Raw genomic sequence first — 25,533 nt, 5'->3', positions numbered from 1 at the left:
GGCACAAGGGCTGTGTCTTGTTTGGGAGATGTGGGGTAAGTAGATTGAGAGTGTGGGAGGAAAAAGGTGCAGAGCTGAGGAAGAGTGGGATGAGAGTGAAGGACACAGGCAGAAGGAATGAAAAACTATTTCTAGCATCAATTAGAGCTCCATCTATTAGCCCAAGATGAGCCTTGCCCAGCTACCCTGCATCTCCTTACATAATGTCCTGATTTGGAACCAGGAGAGCTATAGGGAGTAAGTCCAATAACTGTATATTGACTTTGTTCAAAAAGTGAAAATATGCATGATTTCACCTTAAAAATGTCATCCCAGTGCAGTGCTGAATTTAGAAGTTCTTTAATTAAATGTTTTCTTGATAAGTGGCTAATAAGTTCAAGAACCTCGAATGACAAAAAACTAACAGTAAATAAATATACAGTGCATCAGAAAGTTATTTCTAGAACTCCAACACTGAGAGGTTGTGCAGTGGCATTACAGGATTCTTTAGGTAAGCAGTGTAAGTTTGGAATAGGGTGGCTACAAAAAAACCTTGTAAGGCAACTGATCTTTGGCATGGATTTAGTGATTTACATTAATGAACAAGATGACACTGTGTGTACAGCATGCAGACTATTGCTAAACTGCAACAACACAGAAGTTGATAAAGTAACTGAAAAGAGCTGAAAAGAAGAAATCACAATTGAACTTCAAGTAACAATTTCAAAGATGAAAAATATACAACATCCCAAATTCCTTCACTGTTTACATAAGCGATATCATAACCATATGCTAAGTCAATCTGCAAGTAGGTATTTATCTCAATGAACAGTCTGGAAAGCTTGCACAGCACATAAAATATCTATCAGACTTAAGGAGTCTGCCCCTTCTTTATACATCCAACCACGGGAAAGGTGAAAATGTCTAGGATCTCATAAGAGAAAATGAAATGAATCAGAGATTAAGAAATCAAATACAGTATTTTTTTAGAAGTTCTTTGAGAGTGATTCAAAACATACCAAATACCAACCTGTACATATGAAATAGTCCTCAGACTAGAAATTCAGACAGCTTGTGAAGAACGAGAAAGCAACGGTAAAAATCCCTATCAATACCAAACCAGCTATAATGTCCTTTCCTCTTTCCCATTAAATTGCTGTGATAAATATATATTCTGTAGAGCTGTTTCTTAGGGTAGAATTTTTGAAAGATGTTTTATTTTTATTCACAAAAATGCCAATTCCACAAAAAGGTGAAATTGAAGGATATTTCTTCAAACATGGAACATACTTTAATATCACTTACCTGTTTTCTTCCTCCAAAATATGTGCTAAACCATTGTATATACTAAATGTGTAAACACAAAACAGTTAAAAGGCTAATTCATACTCAGTCATATCAGCTTGACATAATGTGATTCTCTTATCACTTGTTTCTGCAAACAAAGAAAAAGTAAAACCATTCCTTTTTGTCTCAATTAAGAAGAGGTCTCTGGGAGGAATGAAAAGACTTTTGAGTGGGAGAATAGTGAGGGTTTGTTTATTTTTTTTAACTAGCATTAAATAAAACAAATTATCTTCACTGAGATCTATTCAAAGATGAAAAGAACTCCTTCACAAATTGTTAGCACTTCTCTCTCAAGTGTAATTTCCACACACTAACCAAAATATACCATGCAAACCAGTAGGAAGTATCACAGAATTGGAAACATTTCCTCTCATTACAAGCTGGATGAGCCCAACAGTGAGACTCATGAGCTTAATTTAATAATGCAATATATATTTTGTATATATTATTGCAATATAATTGCAATAGTGCAATATACTTGTCCAAAGAGTATCCAAATTTATGGAAAGAGACACTGGACTTCTATTGAGTGCAAGGAAATACCACAAGCAAATACATTCAGATACTAAAACAGAATATGTGCAGACTGTATACGAAGAGCAACACAACTGAAGTCTGTGTGTCAGTCAATACAAATAGGCTCTTGTTCCAAAAACTGTTAAGCATTTATGTAAGACATTCACTAGTGTGGCCACATCAGGAAAGGTTTGGGGTTTTTTTAATGCTTTCAGTTGGATAGAATATACAGGCACTGCAAAATGTACTAATTCCCATTCTAATTTCCAAATTTTGCATATAAATAACTTCTGTGTGGCATTAACAAAAGAACCAAACTCTCAACCTCTCCAAACAGAAGAAAGGATACTTTTTTAAATCAGCATAAAGGATTTTGAACAAATACAGCGTATTATAACTTATCTGTTAGATTTGGAATATGATGCGTGCCAGACTGTGCCAGACCTGTCCTGGAAATATACAACATTCATGCAGCTCAGGTACATATTCAAATTCTTCAGTATTTATCTCAACTCATAAAGCCCAAATACTGCACCAATCTGTGCCTTCTTTTCCATTTCTGATCAGTGTCACTGATGTCACCCAGCAAGTGAAACTATCACAGGTTTCCATTTCAACACCAGCTACATGGAACTGGCCAGAGCTGCTAAAAACTGTGAATAAAGAAAGTGAAGGTAAATATGAACAGGTCCACGTGCGAAACAGTAGTTGTAAAAGCAGAGGAGATTAGAGCCAACAGGAATATTTTAAAATGCAGCACTGAGTTGTTCAGTGCAATAATCTCAAAGTGCATTATGAAGAAGAACTAACACTTCTATATAGCTTCCCTTGCAGACAATTACAAGTATTCTCAATTTCTAAATAAGAACTAGAATAGTAATAAGCCAGATCCAAAGCCTACCAAATTCAGTAAAGCTCTCTGTCAAGATACATCTATGACTCCAGACTGAGGAAAAGAAGCTGTCTCTCTAACTATCATGGATGTAATTTTTATGCCTACAACAGAGAAACACAAGGCCTTACGTTAGAGAAAAGAGTGTCCGTGCAACAGATTGTGGTCAGGCCACGAGGCATCACTTCTGCTAGTAACAGTTACATGAAGACCTAATAGACTTTGCTTATTTTTAACATATAAGTCTGAAATGCAAAAAAACAAAAATTAAATATTTATGTGATTGTTTTTCCATCTAATCCTAGATACAGTCAGTTTAAGCAGAAAAATTATGAAAACAGCAATTCAAGCTACTTGGTCTAATAATAGCTGATCTATTAAATCCTAGCTAATACACTTTCATCATTAAACCACAAAGGTTTATCCCTGAAATTGGTTCAGAGAAATCATTCAAGGAGCTGTCTGATGTAACACAGTGAGTTCAGATTATGTTCTTAAATACTGATATGACTTGGGGACCTCACCAGAGACCTATATATGTAATCTGAAATGCAGGGCATGAAAAGAAATAACCCACAGAGTGTAGTTACAGAATAAAAACACAATTATCAGTAGCAGTGAGCTCCTGTCTGTCACACTTGTCAACAATTCCTGCAGGAGAGAGAATATTTGCTCGGATTCCTGTATTTATTTGCCTACAGTGCTTGTTTTGATATCCACCTGACAATCTGCACAGAATGAGTGTCACAGGCAAATGATGAGGAGTGTCAGTGCTGAGATGAGATGAGGGTTGACTGCATTATCATTTTAAATAGTCTGCCTGTCGAGTGCTGTGATCTCATACCTCCCTTACTTGTCACACTTCATTAACCAGCTCTCACCGCAGCCCTGTGCTGCTGAGAGCCCTGCTCAGCCCTTTGCTCTGGATGACAGCTGCGGTTACCTCTTTCTACTGCAGCAGATTCCCCATTTTCCTTCCCTCCCTACACCCTACACCAAGGGCACTTGTGCCATGTGCGTGCGAAGGTATGCATAAAAGCTGCGCTACACTGCACAACTGAACGTGCCTGGGCTGTGAAAGGTTGTTTGCTCTTTTCAGCCTATTAAGCAAGAAAGCCTCAAGTGCTTTGAGGACCGCTCCTAAGCTAGGGCGCAGGAGAGAAATACAGAAATACTTAGTTCCTTGCTGTGCCTTCGATGACGCCTCTGAGGCAAGAGAGACAGGTCACAGTACATCTAGCCTGCCGTTCGCATCAGGGTTTGTTTACACAGCAGGCTTGCAGTAGCAAAACACTGCCTGCAAAGGAGTTCTTTCTCTCTTTATAATTTATATAATAACAGAAAAATTAAACAGTATCATCAAACAGTTAATAGAAAGACTGATAGTAGTATAACAACTCCTTTCTTTCTATTTTATCATTGAGTAGCTGGATTAGCTTCTCTAGAACATAAGCAATTCTCTGACATGAGAACAAAGGTACATTTTTTAATGATGCCACTTAGGAAAACAGAAAAGTTTCATTTCTAGATGAACATTCACAAATTCTTCATCAGACCCCTTGCATAAGGTAAGCCTGATCCTTCAGTATACTGAGCAAATATTAAGTTTTCCTGGTCTTGTGTGTCATAATCTTAATCTCTTGAACTATTAACGTTCAGCGAGTTCAAATCAGCTGGTCGTTTGGGAAACAGTGGGCAGGAGAAGCGAGGTAGTGATTTCTGAGTCACCCTTCCTGAACATAAGGTCAATAATTACATATAAATGCAGCGGCTATAAGTGGCCTGGCAACAAACTTGTTTGCAATCCATTTCGTCACAAAGTATTACAGTGTAAAATGTATCCTTTTGTGAAATTATTAAGGCGGGTTTTTTCCCTAACAGTGGGGAGCAGAGGCTGAAGGTTTTCCTCTTTCCCCACCCCCCCCCAAACAATACACAGACACTAAAAGTGGTAATTGGATTAACTAGTAACATTTGGAACAGCTAACTACAGCTTCAGTCCTGTAGCAGAAACTGTTTACGTCTCCGTGAAAATCCCCATTTGTCAATTTTTTACAGTATCCCTACATAACAATGCAGTTATACCACAGAGTATGAATAAATGCATCTCAGGAAAACGAAGAATTAGAAATTAATGCTTTTTTTAAAAAATGTCAGGAAAGAATTAACAATTTTAATTTATACAATCTCCAGTGTTTTAATAATATAGTTAAAATGTAAGCAACATATAATTGCCTGCAGCAAATCAAAAATATGGTCCAAGATGGAAGGACAAAAACATCTACCATTTTCTTTGAAATCTTTTATTTACTAGTTACAAACAACTGAAAGTTTAAAAATTCAAGGTATTAGCATTTCAGAAATCTGACCAACTCTAAACCTGCAAGCCAGATCAATGTAACAGCAGCCAGATTGCTTTCAACTATGGTCACAACCAGAACAACTCATATATTGGGTAACTATGGAATACTTAATCACTAAAGAAAGTTTTCTCAATTTTCTCTCAGTTATTAACTGGGTTTTGTTCTGAATTACAAAAATCTTTATACCATTAATAAAACTTGTACAGAGTGTTATGTAATGCATAAAGGTGGATTTACATCTAATAGTTTCGGCTTTGTAATATCATTTTTTTTAATTTATATGATTTTTCTTGTATGAAGAAATTGTAAATCCATGAGTTCCTAAAGAATCAGGGAATTAGATAAGATATATGGTTTAATAAACTGCATTTTAGAATGAGATCTTGGTTTTCCTTGAAATGAAACACTTGAGTAGAGTGTATGACACAAGTTCAGGTGGTGGAGGTAGAGCTCTTTATCTGTGACCTTCCCTTGCTCGACCAGGTTTCTGGAGGTTTTAGGGTGCTGCAAGGCTATTTCAGTAAAGGAACTGACTTAAAGAACACATATCCCCTTCTTCATTTGCCTGCCTTTGACACTATTTCCCAGGCCCCTACATGAGGATAAGGCTTTTGGGAAAATGTCAATATCAGAATGCGATTTCTCTACAGTTATAAATTTATCTTTTCTGAAAGATAACCAGCATCACAAAAATCAGGAATTCCTAAACCTATGAGGAACCTGTACTTGCTGTGTTTGACCAGCTTTCTAACTGCTTCCTGCTAATGATCAGTAGAAAAAGCAATATTGGGAAAATCCTTTTGAATAAGCAGTAAACATTTATTTGCACTTCACTAATAAGAAGCTAAAAACTACCCACAGCACTAGAACATTACTTAAATATGAGTCAAACCTGTGAATAGAGTGTGGTACACAACATGCTACAAAATATTGTAAAACAAGGCAGCATGTACACTTTAATGATAACCCAGACAGACCTTACATAGTCTCATTTCCACACTTATGGTCTTCATTAAATCATTTGCTGCAGCTGTATATGTTTATGCAACAGCACAGTCTTCCACAGGGAGCTGATTTAAGTAGGAGGAAAAGTAGACCATAATGAAAAGATACAGGTGCTTCATTCAGGTTCATAGAGTTGATATAAAATTCAGAGATACTGCTTGATACAGTGCCATGAATATCCACTGTAATGGCTCTGCATAATGATGGTCCCTTTGATAAACAGAATCATAGAATAGTTAGGGTTGGAAAGGACCTTAAGATCATCTAGTTCCAACCACCCTGCCATGGGCAGGGACACCTCACACTAAACCATGTCACTCAAAGCCTCATCCAACCTGGCCTTGAACACTGCCAAGGATGGAGCATTCACAACCTCCCTGGGCAACCCATTCCAGTGCCTCACCACCCTCACAGTAAAGAATTTCTTCCTTATATCCAATCTAAACATCCCCTGTTTAAGTTTGAACCCGTTACCCCTTGTCCTGTCACTACAGTCCCTGATGAAGAGTCCATCCCCAGCATCCTTGTAGGCCCCCTTCAGATACTGGAAGGCTGCTAGGAGGTCTCCACGCAGCCTTCTCTTCTCCAGGCTCAACAGCCCCAACTTTCTCAGCCTATCTTCATACGGGAGGTGCTCCAGTCCCCTGATCATCCTCGTGGCCCTCCTCTGGACTTGTTCCAACAGTTCCATGTCCTTTTTATGTTGAGGACACCAGAACTGCACACAATACTCCAAGTGAGGTCTCATGAGAGCAGAGTAGAGGGGCAGGATCACTTCCTTCGACCTGCTGGTCACGCTCCTTTTGATGCAGCCCAGGATACGGTTGGCTTTCTGGGCTGCAAGCGCACACTAAAGCCGGCTCATGCTCATTTTCTCTTTGACCAACACCCCAAGTCCTTCTCCAAAGGGCTGCTCTGAATCTCTTCTCTGCCCAACCTGTAGCTGTGTCTGGGATTGCTTCGATGCAGGTGTAGGACCTTGCACTTGGCATGGTTAAACTTCATCAGGTTGGCATCAGCCCACCTCACAAGCGTGTTGAGGTCCCTCTGGATGGCATCCCTTCCCTCCGGTGTATCAACCGAACCACACAGCTTGGTGTCATCGGCAAACTTGCTGAGGGCACACTCAATCCCACTGTCCATGTCACTGACAAAGATGTTGAACAAGACTGGTCCCAACACCGATCCCTGAGGGACACCACTCTTTACCAGTTTCCAGCTGGACATCGAGCCATTGACCACAACTCTTTGCGTGCGGCCATCCAGCCAGTTCTTTATCCACCGAGTGGTCCACACATCAAATTGATGTCTCTCCAATTTAGAGACAAGGATGTCATGTGGGACAGTGTCAAATGCTTTGCACAAGTCCAGGTAGATGACGTCAACTGCTCTGCCCCTGTCCATCAGTTTCGTAGCCCCATCATAGAAGGCCACCAAATTGGTCAGGCAGGATTTCCCCTTAGTGAAGCCATGCTGGCTGTCACCAACCACCTCCTTGTTTTTCATGTGCCTTAGCATGCCTTCCAGGAGAATCTGCTCCAAGAGTTTGCCACGCAAAGATGAGATGCCCTGTAACATTTACACCATAAAGAATGTTTTAGCCCTTGCCTTTCTATAGTTTATGATTGCCATCCTTTAAGATCAAATAACAGTTACTGACTGAGCGGATTAAGGTTTAAGCTTTTCTTTTTTTTCCAATACAAATGATAAAAGGCTCACTTTTTTCTTACACAGTGAAATCTTAAAATGCTGGTAAAAGCATAAATTGTATTAAAATGGAACATTCTGTGAATAACTTAAGAGCATCACAAAAAGGCAAGAAAATAATACATTCATTTTATAAAATCTATAAACTACAGACCCCTTCAGGGAGCATTAGATATCATTTACAGTATGAAAAGGAATGGCTTTCAGATAAGGAAATTAATCAGCATGAGTTCTGTGAACTACAGATAATAGTTACTGAATGGTTTTTAGGCCCCAAAATCAATAACCTGCAGCCGCTCTCCCTTTGTGACCTCTCAAGACATTGTAAGACATAGAAGGGCTCTCCTTAATTAGAATTCAGGTCATTGTAAAAAGTGATACTCCAAAGAGCTGTTTGAAAAGTCTGAACTTCACTACCAAATTGAATCAATTCTAATTAACATATATTTTAAAAACCCTATCCTCCATGAAAACAAAAGAACAACCTCTGCAAGCTTCCAGTGTCTGCATCTATTCAATCAAATACACATTCTTATCACCATTAACCCTAACAACAGGGTATCAATATTACTGGTCAGCTTTCAGGCACTAACACAATTGCCAGGTGCATGCAGACCTTCCTTGCCCATCTAAGCTGTGGGGATCCCACAGCCAGCAAGATCTCCGGGTGGACTGACTGCAGAGATCAGCACCATGTCCTCATGTCCTCAGCATCAGGTCATGCATGTCACAGAGCTGACACTAGACCCTTCAACTTCTAGGTCTCAAGCTCAGAAGGTGAAAGCAGGATACCAGACTTTCTGCCATCTCTGTTTCAGAGCCAGATCCAAAAAGTTTCTACTTTGAGATCACATTTTCTAGCATCTGTGGCTACAGGACTAACACAAAGGAAGCTCTTGAATTCTACTGTCTCAATATTGAACCAGCAACTCAGGCTGTGGGCTTATGCACTTAATTCAGAGTGATCTTATTCATTTTTATTCTCTAAATGAGTCACTTTTCACGCAGATGTACTGTGCTGCCACTACAGTGGCTTAAAGTTATTTATTATCCCTAGAACTGGAATTATTAAATACAGTCATTTACCCTAAGGAAAAAAATCCATAGCACTTTAAGCAAAAAAGAGATCCATTCCCCTCATTTTGCGTTTCTTTCACATCTTATGTTCTACATTGGGCCTTGGCAGGATGAGATATGTGCTGCTGGAAATGCTGTCTTTCAGATAATGAGAAATAAGGCCAAAACCGTCACTTACGTCACTAAAATACCTCATAGCACTTCTTCAGATGCTTTTCTGGGACATAACAAGATATAATAAAGAATGATACCATGCAAAAAAAAAACAACAAACAAATAGTCCTTAAACTGTAAAAGCATTACTAGCAGCCTATAGTAGGGGAAAACAACAAAAATCATATAATCACTAACTTGAATAACTCAAAGAAAAAATAAGGTTCTGAAATAAAAGTGAGGAAAAGAACTTCTATTTTCAGAGGTTTCCCACAGCAAAAATGGTGGATAGAGTTAGTGTAACTTTCCACTAATTTCTCAAAGAGAAGGCAATCTCTCTTGGGTTAACAAAATGGATCCCTTGGTATGCTCTGATTTAAAAACTAACGAAAGATTCAGAATTCAGAGATAGGTTTGGCGAAGTTAGGTGTTGAGGTAACTTGTTAAGGTTCCCAAACAGGTGAAATATTAATTGGTAAAATATTTTCTAGAAATGATCATAGATTAAAGAGGTGCCAACAAAAAAGTACAGTGACAGAGAAAGATGGAGAACGACTGCTGCACATCATTTCTGTCCCTTACAGATCTGAATCTACTTTAGAAGCTTTACTGATATAGGACAGCTTTGCCTGCAACTGCCAGAAAGTTTTCATCACCCCACAACATCGGGAATTAAATGCTCCAGCTGCACAATCTTTCTCAACGCTAATTATATAGTCTCCCATCACAGAATTTGCTTAGCATGACTGCCCATACGTACAGGAGTCTTGTGGACAGAGAAGGTCTCTCTTTTCTCTACTTAATGAGCCCCTAGCACGTGGCGATACCGGACTGTCATTCCAAACAGCAGACAGATCACCTGGCAGTGCAATACAGGCAAAAATAAGCAGTAACACAACAAGATTTTCACAAAAGGGCAGTAGCCTATACGGAAAAGGCATTGAGAAGACTATATGCCCTCTGATGTAAAAAAACCACTCGTGCTCCTACTCTGTAGCTTTTTTACATTTGTTATAACTGCAGATTATGACAATGCATTAATCTTGATTCTGCTGTCTATTCACATTGCCTCCTAATAGGAGCAATCCTCCTCTTTAGTCAAAAAAAAAGTATACCAAGCACTTGAATCTGTGAGAGCACAAAGTCTTAACAACAGTTAATCACACAAACAAGTCAAGCATTACATGCCCAAATTAATACAAAATGATGAACATTAACATTTCTAAATATTCCTTTAGATGCACCGAGAGCCTGGCAGGTTCCTCTGAACAATTTGTGATGCTACTAGAAATGCCTTCTTGACAAGTCTATAAAAAACACAATCATGTAAGTACATATTACAGTGACTACCTCCATAAAATCATCCGTTGCTGTAAACCAGCAAGACTTCACCGAGTTCCTACAAGGTTACATTAAAATACAACATCTGAAGTACCAGATCTGTGCAATTTCTGTTACATTTGCGATAGCAAATCCTGATAGAAATTTTGGGGTTTTGTGATAGATTGTGCAAGCTAAGGGAAGCAAGCATGAAGTCTTTAGATAGAAGATCTGAACCTCTACAGATTTAACACTGAAAAGACACGTTGCAGCAATTCTCTCCATTTTCTAGAACATCCACACTTGAAAATGGTAATTCACAGAATACTTGCTGTGCTTCTACATCAGGCAGGCAGCTAACACAGCAGAGATGAGCTTCTTCAGAAAAAGACCTACATTTAAATTCCCAGATACACATGAGAAAACTTAGAACCATGTGGAAAAAGATTATTATTCCTAATGGCTACTGTTTTCCTGTGAAACCACAATGTCACTTGCTGCCTGAAGAACTGCACACTCACAAGGGGTAAAAGTAGTTTCATATAAAATAATCCTCTGTCAGAAGGCCCTGTCTAGGAAAGTAGATTTCCTGACGGCTTGATTGACTAGCATATGCTAAAACCAACTGCACAGTAAGGTCAAGCACAATATTGACAACCCCACTTACATAGAAAGTACAGACATACATGCACAGTCTATAAATGTATTCAGAAAGGCTTCTGAAAACATATACTCCCAAAACCATTGTGGAAAGCCTGCAGGCTTTATGTATTTGGTTTAGATTTGCAGCTATTTCTCACATCATTAGCAAGGGCTCCAGCTAGCAAGTCCTCGGCCCATATCTTCAAATCACCAGGGAATTTATTTTTCAAACCACACCAAGCCAGTTCCTCAGCTCTTATAAATAATTACAGTGCATTTAAAATCATGCATGCATGACAGTCTGGACATGTGCAGCATATCCACTGTACTACAGACATGCCATAATTACCACAAATACAGAGCATGCTTCCCTGCTTTAACAGGCCTCCTTTGAATGCACTGTGATGTTTTTACTTCGATGTCCTATCTAGGATTTTGGCAGCTCAACAGTTATCTGTTGTATTAGGATGCTTCTTACTTTGCTATTCACAGTTAGTGAATTAATATCTGAGAGCACACCCTTTTAATTTGGCTATTAATTCTGGTCATCTTTACAGTGAAGAATCCTCGTCCACAAAAAAGGGCAAGGCACCTGAAATGTCTGGTTGATAGGAGTGATGGAGACATTAGTAGGTATTGCTAATTAAACAAATTGGGGTCATGAAGATCCAGATTATGCACAGATGCAGTGACATTATCTTTGGCGCATCTAAGCCTCTTCTATCCATGGTGTTCATTGAAGATGTGCTGCAGCTGGTGCACATGGAACTGGAAATCATATGTGTGTCACTGATGCTTGCTGAGCGACTTAGCTATCTTAGCTCTCGAAATGCAAACATTGATGATGTGGGAAATAAGATGAAGACTGAATATATAATTAGCATTGCAGTGACAAAGGAACACGTCAAAACTATTTCAGAAGTCACTGAAGTTGCTAATTTGTGCTAACATATCTCCTTTTGCTATTCTACTGGAACAAATACAGACTTAATATTTGTGAGTTCACATTTGATTGGGAAAGGAGAAGTACGAACTGTCAGCTTAGTATTTATGAGCCTTAGCTGATAGATCCGAGTGAAATATGTATATGACAAAGTTGTCATTTCCTTGAACCTCATGAAAGTGTATTTTGTTCATGTACAATACACCCCTGCTATTTATGATCTTTGCAGATAGTTATTTCTTGCTGTTTCGCTCACTCTTCCTCTACCATCATTGCTACATATTTCTGAAAATACATAGTGTGTCCAGCTAATAGGTGTGGTTTTCTAGTGAAGATAAGCAACTCTACCAAAAGTTTGATAGAATGTAGGAAATTCAAAGCAAACCCTTTCTACACTGTTACCTAATGACAAACTTCAGGCACAACCTTTTCTGCTCGTCAGTCTTCATTGTTTAGAAGATCCATCAGAGTCACTTAGGACTACATATGAAAGTAAGACACAATCAATCCAAGGGAAGAAGTGGGAAAAGGAACACTTTTCTGAAGCTTACTCCGTCACCAATCTCAACAGAAGTAACTGTCAAATCTGACAAAACTGGGGGAGCCATTTTATTGCAGAAACAGGCAGCACATAGCAGATGGCAAGGTATAAGAGTGTCTTTTGGTGAGAGACAGTGTCTGAGTATGGACAGATTCTGCAACTGAATGTGCTGTGAGGAACAGCCGGCTTGAGCAGTCAGCATGAAGGAAGTGTGCTGTTTTGCTTGCTGAAAGGGTCTAATAGCCTTTTTAAATTTTTTTTATTTTTTTTATTTTTTTTTTTTTTTTTTGGTACATATCTCAACCAAATCAAAGATCTGAAGTGTTATATGGGACAAGCAGAAATATTCTGAATAGCTGATCCATCATGGAAAACTCTGGGTCTATAAATCATTTAACTACTACTGAAAAATTATTAGGCTTCCCAGGCCTGTCCCTTAGGTGACAAAACATACTTAATAGCAGCAGTGAAGCTGTAATCGTTTGACACAAGTGAACACATGGATTTTTTTCACCTGGGGAACAAACAAGTCTTTTTCGATATCAGTTAACAGCACAGAGCCCCTGACAATAGGGAAAGATTACATCAATAGGCAAAGAGTACATCATATTCACCACCAAGTGTCATTAATCTTTTAAATCTTCAAAATGTAGAAAGGTTAGTATTTTTGTTTAAAATGTTTTAGCTATATGAATAGCAAGTGCCCTCCAGGTCACACCTTCCCTTTGAGTGAATAGCCAGAGGTCTCTGTGGAGACCTCCATCTCTATGGTCTGTGCTTTACATCAGGGCTTCATTTTAATCAGATGGTTACCATCTTCCAAAGACATCAGGTTTCACCAATTATGATTACGCTTGTATCTACGTCACTGCAGTGAAAGAATCTTCTTCCTGTACTATGCAGTCACCAGGCCTTCATGAATGGGATCGGTGATGGGTTCACAGAAATACGTAGCCGGTGTCCTCACAACTCTCAACAAGCTGTGCAGAAGCTTGCAAGCTACTCTGTGAGTAACCAGAACTTAGCTGAAACCTTCAGCAGCAAGAAATTTATTTTTGATGGAAGGATGGACACTAAGCATAACTCATGAACTATAAATCTACAGTTCATTACAGTCTTTACTTCACCTGTTCTTTCAACACATCATCTGTGAGAATGCTCAAAAGTTGAAGGACCAACTCCAGACTTAAATGCTTTGTCAAGACGCACATGTACAGTTGGAAGTGAAACTGTTCATCAGGGTGGCAACAATTTTGTCATATGTCTCCATTCTCTCATATATAAAATATACGTCAATTTATATAAAATCTGAGCAATCAGTTTAACTGCACATCTTTTTCCTATCTTTGGTTTGCATTCTGTGATTAAATGTTTTTTTCATTCTAGAAAATATGCTGCTATTATTAAGTTCAAAATTGCCAGAATTTCTTCCCACAGTCCTGGTTTGTCAGAATTCCCAGTAATTTCAGAGGAATTCTTACTAAACATAGATTACAGACCATGTATAAACTTACAGAAATTTGGCCACTTACCATTTCTTGCAGCATTTACAAAGCATTTTGTTAAATAATATATTTTCTGATTCTTAATTAAATGATTTGCTAACTTTTTTCAGCTTCAAACATTTTAGCCTAAATGAATATAAATGTATAAATATTTTTGCGTGTGTGACACACAAATATATTTTATGTGAAATTCAGGCAAAAAAATACAGCTCTCTTGATAAACATAATTTGCATGTGCCTCTGCCTTTCAAAATGTTATATACTGAAAAAAAAAAAAGTAACACCAAATGGTTTCCTAGTATGAGAAAATACATCCTCAGAGCAACAGAACTGATTATTCCTATTTTGTATCAGGAAATACACATATACTTGGAATTGCCAATGCTATTTCACAATGACAGAGCAAAATACCAGTATCAGAATAGTCCAACTGGTGCATACCATCACAGGCCTCACCATTTTTCTCTACCCCTACTTTTTTTTCTTTAAGAGTCTAGTACTAATGGAGGAAGTCAGAGCCTATCCAATTTTTCACATATCCTTCACATTATTCAAGTAGGTTTTCTTCTCCCACAGTTTCCTTGTTAGTTTTTCTTTAGCTGTGCTATTAACATTGCAACAGATTAATTTGCTCGTTCTTACTATCTTTCATAAGATGCCTTTAGGGTCCCGTAGAGGTCAAAAGTCTGTTTCAAGCCCCAAATATCCTTTCCTTGTTCAGTGCCAGCCACGGTTTTGGCCTTAGCTCCTAGTAATCAGGAGTTTCACATGGCCTGAAGATGTATGTTTCAGCTTTTGTATCCTGGTCGTGTTCCCAAAACTATCAGCAGTGGAGAGAGGAATCATCTCTCTCACCAAAGAGAGAGTTGCAGACAAGGGCAAAGCCGGATCCATACCCATAACCGCAAAGCAGCTGAATGGATCTGTCAAGCACTGCCCCCTCTTAGCCCTCTGCTAATTTACTGTTAATTCACAGAAGAATATCTATTAAATTATATACTACTTTATCAAAGACAGCAAAATTCTTCTGCATATAAAAAGAATTCATTACAACATCACTTACTATAGTTTTTTTCCTTTTTGTAACAGACATGAAAATGAAACAAAAATGCTACTTTTCTTCACAATACTTTGTAATTAAAAGTGAATTGCAAATGTGATATAATTTAATATATTGCCACAAATTGCACTTTAAATATCTTCATATTAAATAATCACTGCTAAATGTCATGATTACATACATTTCTCAGCTACAAAATTTATACATTTATTTAGCATTTTTCCCTTAATGCTAATATAGAAGTGAACATATTTGCCCGGATATCTAACTATTCACTTACATTTACCTTCTGGTTTGAAATTATTAATTCAAGTAAAAACCAAATACTGGACATTGAAACAATGTCTTCAAAGGGCATAAGGGATTCAGAAGCCAATGGCCTATTTTCAGAGTTTAAAACCAGAACTTCAGAGAGATGCTTCCCTTCCTACTTCAAGTATCTTTGCACAATGGGCATAAAGATAAGGCAAACAATATTCCCTTTGCAAAATGCTTGGAAATCCATATTAGAATGGAGAGTGCCACTACATTTAACAAAATTCAAATTTTAGTGGCTACAAGCAGATGTTCAGGTAATCGCATGCAATAAACATGTAATAAGCATGCAAACATAAAAGGAATGTAGAGAATCATAGCAAGAGAAATCACAGCCATTATGCATACTGCTGTATAAACATGGCACAATATATCCCCCAAGTCTTAAATGAGCTGCTGAAAATACCCCCTTAGTTTAAGAGTAATCTATTGCATTTTAATAGCCCTGCACGGTAATTAATTTTGTACACTATATGCAAGTCTGTATGAAAACTGATCTTTCTTCTGTGTTTATGAATCAGATTGCCATTTCTGTCAACACCCACTGAAAATGACGATGTTACACTTTGAGTTTCATTCAGAACTCATCTTCACTGGAATACACACTTAAAAATGCTAGCAGAAAAATAGAAAGAAAAAGGTCATCTGATACATCTGTGTCCTAGTTTCAGCTGGGATAGAGTTAATTTTCTCCCTAGTAGCTGGTAGAGTGCCATCTGAAAACAATGCTGATAACACATGGATGGTTTTAGTTGTTGTTAAGTAATTATTACTCCAATCAAGGACTTTTCAGTCTCATGCTCTGCCAGTGAGGAAGGCCATGGGAAGATGGGAGGAAGCAGAGACAGGACACCTGACCCAAACTAGCCAAAGAGGTATTCCATACCACAGCACGTCATGCCCAGTATATAAACTGGGGGGAGTCACCAAAAAGGAACCTATCGCTGCTCAGGTCAGGCTGGGTATCGGTCAGCAGGTAGTGACAATTGTATTGTGGATCACTTGTGTTTATTGTTTATTCCTATCTCTTCGTTTTATTTCACTACATTATTATTACTGTTATTGTTATGTTTTACTTAATTTCTATTATTAAACTGTTCTTAATCTGTGGGGTTTACTTTTTTTCTGACTCTCCCTCCCATCCCACTCTGGGGCAGGGAGTGAGCGATCAGCTGCATGACACTTGGTTGTCAGCTGGGCTAAAACCATGACAATCTGATACAAGAAAATTATCCAGAATGAACCTTTCTTCCTGGTTTTATGTGGTGCTGTAATATAAAATGATAAGCTGTAAACATGGCCCCTGTGCACAGCATGCATGACTATCCCTCCTGACACAAAGCAGGCTGTCAGGAGGAATAGGGCAGAAAGGTTCTCTTTTGCTCATGCAGAACTTGGCTCATGAATAAGCAATTAATTTCAACACATGCCCAAAAGTAAATGTACATGTATGTATGGTCTATGAGACAGCATAAACATACAGTGAATCTTGATCGCCTCCACAGTTTAGTAGCATCTGTAACTCAAACCTCTCAGAGGTCAGCATATACAAATGGCTAATTTGAACAGTCTGGCTTTTGAATTTGTGGGAATTTGTCTTGGTTTGACCGGATATTCCTGGTAGAGGAGCCATACATATCAGTACAACAGTAAACATGTAATTTTAAATATTTGAATAGTACCATTGAGGCTCCTCATTGATTAAACTTAGCAGATTGATACCTCATCATTCTGAATCCTGATCTATCACAGAGTCTTTACAGTGATGTCAAGAATGCTGAGGTAAATTCAGCAGTTTTATGCATTGTTCTTTCAGAAAATGTCATGTTTTACATTCACCTGTAAAAAGATAGGTGCAGAGAGTACCATTCAGAGCATCTGCCTTACAAATACATTTACTAAGACAGTAAAACTAAGCTTACTAATGTTCTGGGTTTACAACTTTCATCAGAACATTACTGCACAAATAACAAAATGCAATGTTGAACAATGTGCCAGAATCAAAACCAAATCAATAGCAAGTAAATTAATTACCTCCTTGTGCATGTATATACATGTAAATAAATGCACACTGTTTATACTGCTCTAAAGATCAATAACAAATTTAGCACACATGAACTGTAGAATATGTATGTAATAATAGCAGTGTCAAAGGGAAATAACTGATTACATCTGCAGACATTGAAATACAAGGACAATCTTTCAAAATATCACAGAACGATAAGGGCATCCTGAGGTCTCTTCTGGCCTGCATGTTAAGTCAAATAAAATACCAAAAGTAATACTCTCAATGTACTAAATATAGCACTGCGAGTCCAGAAAAGTTGGAGCAATTCAAATACATGCACTATTAAAGCTAACCTTTCCAAAAAAAAAAAAAAAGAAAAAAAAAAAGAATGAAAAAAGATAGATTTTCTATTTCTTTACATTATCATACTGGTTAAATGCTAACTCTATAAATCCCTAATAAGCTTTACAGGTGGAGTTAGACCAGGTTTGCAAGTTTTCCTGGCATCCTTCCTTCCACACTTCCCTCCCTACTTGCCCGTGTCATTATGCTGACAATGCTACTCCCTGCTACTCCCCTTCCAAGGAATAGTGGCATCTAACCCTTCCAACCTAATCACTTACTGTTATGTCATTAAATTACACATTTCTTTTGTTACAAACCTAGCACACTTTTGACCTTCTCATTTTACCTCTGACTCCACAGCAAAAATTCAAAAACAATGGTTTCCTTGCAGCTTAACAGAAACTCAAGTGCAATCTCATGAGAAAGGGTTGATTACATATTGCTGTAAGCAGTGGCACCTCTATATCAAACGCTACCCTGGATGCCATAAGCTTACTGTCCAAAGCAGAGAACAAGTGCAGGAGAGAAGTGCAGAGCCTTATAATCTACCAGCACTATAAAACAAGACATGAATTAATCTTACAAATTTTAAAACATTCCACACAAATTATCTATGGAAGATTCCAGTTTCAAATGGAGGCATTTTATTTATTTAGAATATTAGAGTTATTTCTATTAATTTCCACTTGTTTTTCATTCTTATTTACAATATAGCCTTTAAATGAAAAGACAGTCAGATAGGAAACTACCATAAAACCATCTTCACCCTAATGAAAGCCTATTGTGGCTTCAGACGTTCATGATCTTTTCCTCAGATCCACATTGAGTAATCTGAGGTAAAAAGTCAAGTAAGTAAATAATCAGCAATACTTAAATAACGTGTAAGAGTAGTTAACATATTTGTTATAAAAAAAAAGAAAGATTCTATAAGTATTTGAGTGATGCATAATGTAACAGACCAGTCCCGCAATTCTTCATGGGAAATTCCTCTTTAATTTCAAAAATCCAGTTCAAGTTTACATTCACTTTAATAGTTTCATCAATTTCCCTCTTCATAATGATTCTGCACATTTGTGAAGGAGCATATCATCACTCTAATTGTCCTAACATCTCATCAGATTTGTTGTTGAATTCACAACGATGATGAACCCTCTCAGCCAGCACATCACTGGCTCACATCTTTAGCTGAATCACTGGCAGTCCTTCTGTCTAGCATATTCAGGCTATATAAACCACAGTGACGCTCTCTTGGAAAATAACTTCCTAATTATCTGTGTGCCAACATGTCCCAAGGCATCAGCGGGGATAGATTATTTGCTTATTCTGTCAGGTTAGAAGTCTGAGGAGATGGAAACATCTGTTTCTAACTGTTACTAGACTACTTTGACTTCTTATTTCCAACACTGGTTTCGGAGGAATTTTAGTCCAATTGCTTTATTTAAAGAAATAGAAATCTATCTTTCATTCTGTTTCAGAAAAGAATCACATTTAGCCAAACACTCTGTTGGCATGGTTTAAATATAGTGACATAGGAAAAAAAATGAGTAGGGTAAATAAATAAATAAGCCAAAAGAATTAGGGCTGGCATAGGTAACACAAGTAGATAGGTTTGGGGCTTTTTTTTCAGGGAGGGTTGTGGGGTTGTTTGTTTGGGGTTTTTTTTTGTTTTGGGTTGCTTTTTATTAAGTATATATACTTGATGTATGTATATTCTATCTTAAATTTTGCAAGGCATCTTCTAGTGTTGGAAAGAGAAGGGTATAATGGAGTAGTTAGAAGAGGCTGTAAGCGTGAAAGAGAAAACTGGGAAAAGGCTGGGAGAGGCATAAAAGAGACAAAAGAAGGGTAAAAATTCCATATAGAATACGGCTATTAAGGAAACATAGGAAAGATTCAGGCTGAAAAAATAGCATCCACCAACAAAAGGCCAACAGCTAAGTTTCCAATTGTTAAATCAAGTTAAATTCCTGATTAGTACTACAAATCCAGCTTGGATTCCTCTGGAATTACTGTAAATGCTTGAAGAACACAGCAAAAGGATAGCAACTATCACAGAAGTAAGGCATGTCCAGATTTTCTTTCTAAGCAATTAAGCACACCCAGAACTGTGCAAGAAGGAGGGCCTATTCATTCTGGCCTGCACAGACCATAAGAAGAGCAGAAGGTTCTTCTCTGTCAGACATGTTGACATCTGATGGTTTCTCTTTCCACAAGAATACAGCATGTAAGAAAAGCTGGAAAGAGGGAAACCTGATAGTGATTCCACACACTCCCTCCTCCTTTAAACTCCCTGAACAAGGAGTGTGCCACATCAGTTGCAAGTAGCTTCCAGCTAAATAGTCTGCAATAGCACTTGCGGCTTGTTCTGTCTGCAGCATAAAACCTGCATTCAGGGAGGAGTTTTAGAGGCTGTAGAAGCCTGGCAAGAGTTTAGGCTTTTGTTCAGAAAACCACTTGAGCACGTATTAACTCTTCCTGCATTCAGCAGTACCTAAGCTTTTGCTGAGCCTTTAATGAGCTGAGTGTGGTTCAGAATAGGCCACAATCTTAACTTTGAGGCCAAGTAAATCACTGAAACGAGAACTTATTTGTCATGAAATGTTTTTGTTTAGTTTGGGGGCTCTCTGCATGCAAGTAGTTTCCAACTAGACACTGCAATAAACAATCCTACATATCTTCAGGAAATGCCAAAAATCCCTAGAACACATTTACTCAGAACATTAAAGGACTTCATAGGAACAGATTTAAAAAGAAATCTGCATGAATTATTTATTTCTGTTATTAAAGTATTTATAAGCTACTGGAGTCACCCACCTAAGCAGTAAGCATTCTCTATGTAAATAATTTACGTTTTAGAAATTGTTACAAAATATTCAATGACTTGTTTATGTAAAATCTGATGGGGGAGCACTGTTAGGATGGCATAACTGAAAGCCATTGCCTACAGGGTAAACCAGCTATCTAGCAGGTTTCACATACTTATAAGCCAAAAAGTTCAATTAATGTTTCCATAAAACAAACATACACAGGCTTGTTTATATACCTATCTGCATACACCTGAAAGTGCACATCTGTATCTACAAATAAACACATATATATAATTGTGCAGGGAGGCTGTCTTGCCTATTAGCATATTTTGACATGATTGATATTCTGAATCACTGTTAATATTGTCCTCCTTCATACAAGACTCAGTTGGATATTTAATCTCTTGCCTGCTTTTTCCTTTAATTTTTAAAACATATCTCTCCAGAATCGCTTCAGGATATACTTTTGAACTTCCTCTTTAAATGTGGAAAGAACTTCAAAGTTCAGTTAGTAATTTATGTATAGCATGATGGACTGGGGTCAGTTCACAACTGAATTCCCAAGGCAAGAAAATCAGATGATGGAAAAGACAATTTAATATAAAATGCCTCCTTGCTCAAAAAGTTCACACAGAGGCAGGCCCTGCATGCCTTGTTCATGCAGGCAGTCCCGTTTGAAACCAGAGCCCTCACTGCCTTGCGATTTTTATAGTTGTTCTCACCCAGGTGGATAAATGTTAAAGATGCCAGACCTCTAACCTAGCAGCAATTTATCACGCTGCATTCTCTGAACCCCCAATCAGACATGGTTCAATGGAGACAGTTTCCAGTTATAATTAGAGGCAGTGTAAGAGTAGTCCCAACGCTTAGCTGGCCAGCTGCCTGTGCAACATACCTCCTGAAGCATTCCTCACCATTTAGGTCCAGGATGATGCAGTAGCTGATGAACCACGGGGAGTGCCCTGCATGTTTGGCTTAACTACTCGATCCTGTCTGCCTTTGCAGCCAAACCACAGGACAGACCACTGAGAGAACAAGACCGAATAGTCTCCTTTGCAAATGGTCCTGTTGTTGTCCGAGACAAGTGCAGAATAGGCTTGCAGCCATGGTGAATTCAGGCTGTCTATAGACAATGAGGTTCGGCCTCTGTAACATTCCCATCTGCTAGTCACTGCTGGAACCATCCATCTCAGGGCAAGTGTAGGTTTTGCTCATGCATAAATAATGGCATCAAGATTTTCTTTTGTTAAATCTTTTGCTTTTGCACTTTCAAACCTAAACCTAGATTTCTGGTATAGCATATTTGTGGATTAAATTTGACGCAGGATGTACTAGCTGATACATGTGGCTCAAAATCCTATACTGATCAAAACATAATACTCAGGAGTAATTGCCCCTGCAACTACCTTTTTCTTCCCCAACAATATTTTTTGGAGCTATACAAAAATTTTAATGAAGCTTTCAATTACATTCCTAAATTATAATATGATTTTTAAATCAGCTTGACAGAGCTGAAAATCAGGCCACCTATTTTAAAGTGTTAAATAAGTTATTCAGAGGGAACATCTTCAAAATTGTAACCTATTTCTACTCTCTTATCTCTTGTTTTTAAGTATTCCTCCTACCAGTGTTCTGACTCTTTTTATGTCTTTATGTTTTTTAAACACCTAACCAGTATTAACACCAAAGAATAACACCATACATCTATTCTGCAATAATATAAAATGTTTCATATCAATTATATATGAAGTGTGTGCTCTGGGGTGAGCAATATATACACATTTTGACGCCGGTCCACACAAGCCAGTGAATTGGCTAAATAAAATGAAAGATACTAAACGCAAGTAAAGAAGCAGGTATGTGTACTTGTCTATACACAGCAGCTGTTGTCCACTCGAGAATTTGGCAAAGGGCCTGATTCTGTCCAGAAGAAAGTTTTGTTACCAGTAAATTTCTTGAATTATTAAGATGACCATCAATGCTGATTTACTAGTGATAAACAGTTTTTTAAATTAAAGTTATGCTTTGATCCAAGTGGTGATTTAATAATAATATAAAACTCAGTATTAATGCTGCAATTACTTCTTTTCTCTGTGTACTGATAAGCAGATATTCATCATGGAAGGCTTACAACAGCACGTCAGCCTCTCATGCCATAAAACAAGCCATGGAAATACCTATATATAAAGAATCTTAGAGGGAGAATTATTAAAACTCATCCACAAATTTCATGGCTTTTCTGAGCTTAAGACCTATCCTCTTACATTAACATAGTTTCCTTTGATCTGCATTTCTTTTAACTGAAAGTGTCTCCAGCTTATTATACAAAAGAGATATTTGTGAGGAGTATAGACTGGAAAGCACAATTATGAAACAGATGCTGTTTAGCATTTGCCCTAAAACTTCAGGATTCCTAGTAGGTGTTCTTTAGAAAAAGTCAATTAGTAATTTAGAACAGAACAGATCTCATCACAATTTTGTGTCATCAGTAGCACTAGGGGAGCTCTCCTTTGATTAGAATACTTGCAGTGGGGGCTTCCTTTATATCCTTCATAATGGAATTTACGTTATAAAGGCTTTAAACAAAAAATAAGAAAACGCCAAGAAACAATCCAAACCAAATACAAAACAAAAAGCCGACACTACAGAACTTGGAATGCCAACAGACAGCCCTGTGCCTCTAATCTTTATCTCAAAAGATATGGATAAAGTCTGTTGTCAAATTAGTCAGTAAAGAGTGAGGATAATCCCTAGCAGAGACGCTTTTAGGCAGATCAAGGATGAAAGAGTATCTAAACACAGGGATCACCTATGTAATTAACTACACTCATGCAGAAGTGCTGAACCAATAGTGCAGTCCCCCCAGCCTAGGATATTGATCTCCAGGAAGCAATCTATATCCTATTTGGCAACTGCCCAGAGATTACTTCTTAATATCACAGCTGGGCATCCAGAGAAGCAGAAAAGCACAGTGAGTATATACTGAATATATCCATAGTCGCTGCAAATAGTAGTTCCACTAGTACCAAACCCGACCAAGCAAGCACTAGGATCAGGTGCAAAAGGGCTGCCACTTTCTTTCAGATGAGATGTATTTGAAGGCATTCACCATCTCTCATGTTCTGCTCCTGCTTTGTCAGAAACCTTTGTCAGAGTGAAACTTTCTGATTATGCACTGTTGCTTGAGCAGCCAAGTATAGCAATGCAACAACATGAAATCTGACATATGTAGGCTCTGTATTAATAAGCAAAAGAATCAGACATGTAGGCAAAAGATACTAGGCACACGGTACTCTACATTAGAGGCTTCTAGGAAACAATACTGATTACAAATATTTACAAATAAATTGATCATATTAGTCAATTAAAAGAGCTTCTCCAATACATTTCACAGGCTAGAGATTTTTTTCACTGATACAAGTACAGTCAAGAGATACACTTCTATCTGCTTTAAGCATTCTTTTTTGTTTAATTATGTACCAAGGTATGACAGATTATATCTAACATGCACTAAAGCAGTGACAGCATGCACTCATGTTCAGCATTTTTGTACCATCCCACAGCACAAGACACTCCAGTTTTTAAAGATACTTAAATTCTCAAAAGTTGGTCTCACCAAGCTATTCTTGACTGCAGGCTGTGACTTAAATCTTCCCACAGTTTCCTGTTTCAGCTTTATATTCAAGCTGATGGATAGTGATGCAGAATAGGACTGAGGCCATCTGCAAAGTTCAGAGGTTACCCTACACTTAAGGACACAAGTTGTAGAGGAGACTTACCACCGCTCTGGCTATCTTTCCCAGGTATCAAATAGAGGGGATGCTCTGCTGATGGCTGCAGAATAGCACTTGTGCAGAGACCAGGATTCCATAAATGCCTTACACCTCTGTTGATCTTCTGCCATATCAATTTTCAAATCTTCTGTATGGCTCCTGGAAAGGATGAAAGGAGTCATTCTAAGCTAGCTCCTTCTCTTTGTCTTGGCAAATGCAGTACAGGTTTGCTTTCGGTGCTTGATCATCTTCTTTGAGACACACAGTGTCCCACTGAGCTTATTTCAATGTTTTTGCGTTTCCTGTTCAACACATATGAGAGGCTGCAAGAGAACATCATGAACTGACTTGGTGTGCAATTAAATAACAGCTTCAGTGCAATAGAGTGTTTCTTTCCCAGAAGTTGTGTTACAGAGAATCTGACATGAATTTTTATTTGAGTGTTGGGGTTTTTTTATAGAGATGATGAAGAATCAATAACTTGCCGTTGAACTACTTTGCTTGCAAATAAATTAATTTCTTATGATATTTAAAGGCATATATAATAAGAGATATCCTATAGATTTCTCATTCATTGGCTGAGCAAGACTCACATGCAAGTAGAAATGTAACTGAAAACCAGACAGTTAAACAGTAATGTTCTTTTATTTATTTACTCAGCACTTACTATCTGTGCCTGTGATTTAATTTACAAGGATATAATGGGGCACATACAAATACTAAGCAGCAGCTCTTCAGGAGATTTTCTAACATGAATTGATAATGTAAAGAGTTAATAATATCTGTCCACAGGATTGTTAAGGCATAGTGAACCATGCATGTTTTCCTTAATTTGTAGCCTGAAGCTCCAACCTATGTGAAACTCTTTCAGTGCTTAATTAGTGGTACATTAATTAATTAATTAATTAGTGATACAGCCTCAATCTAACTGAGGGGATGGGGCAGCTCTCCAGCTTGGCAGCTATTGCTGGAGGCAGAACAACACATTTCTCTAATATTCAGCAATTCATCTTTATTTTCTTGTTATTTTTCCTGTTGTTTTTCTATAAGCTTTGGTAAACAACAAATCAAGTTTTATAAACTGAATAAAGCAACAGTTTGATAGTCTGCGAAACTGGGTATGAAGAGCTGGTAAGGTCTTTTTAGCAAATAATATAATAAAAAGCACTTTATGTACTGCTACATAAAAATATAACACTTTGAAAGTGTTTCTATGTCACAGGACAATGTTGGTT

Source organism: Psittacula echo (assembly GCF_963264785.1).
Source record: "Psittacula echo genome assembly, chromosome: 1".
Lineage (NCBI taxonomy): Eukaryota > Metazoa > Chordata > Aves > Psittaciformes > Psittacidae > Psittacula > Psittacula echo.
This window is presented reverse-complemented; position numbering follows the sequence as displayed.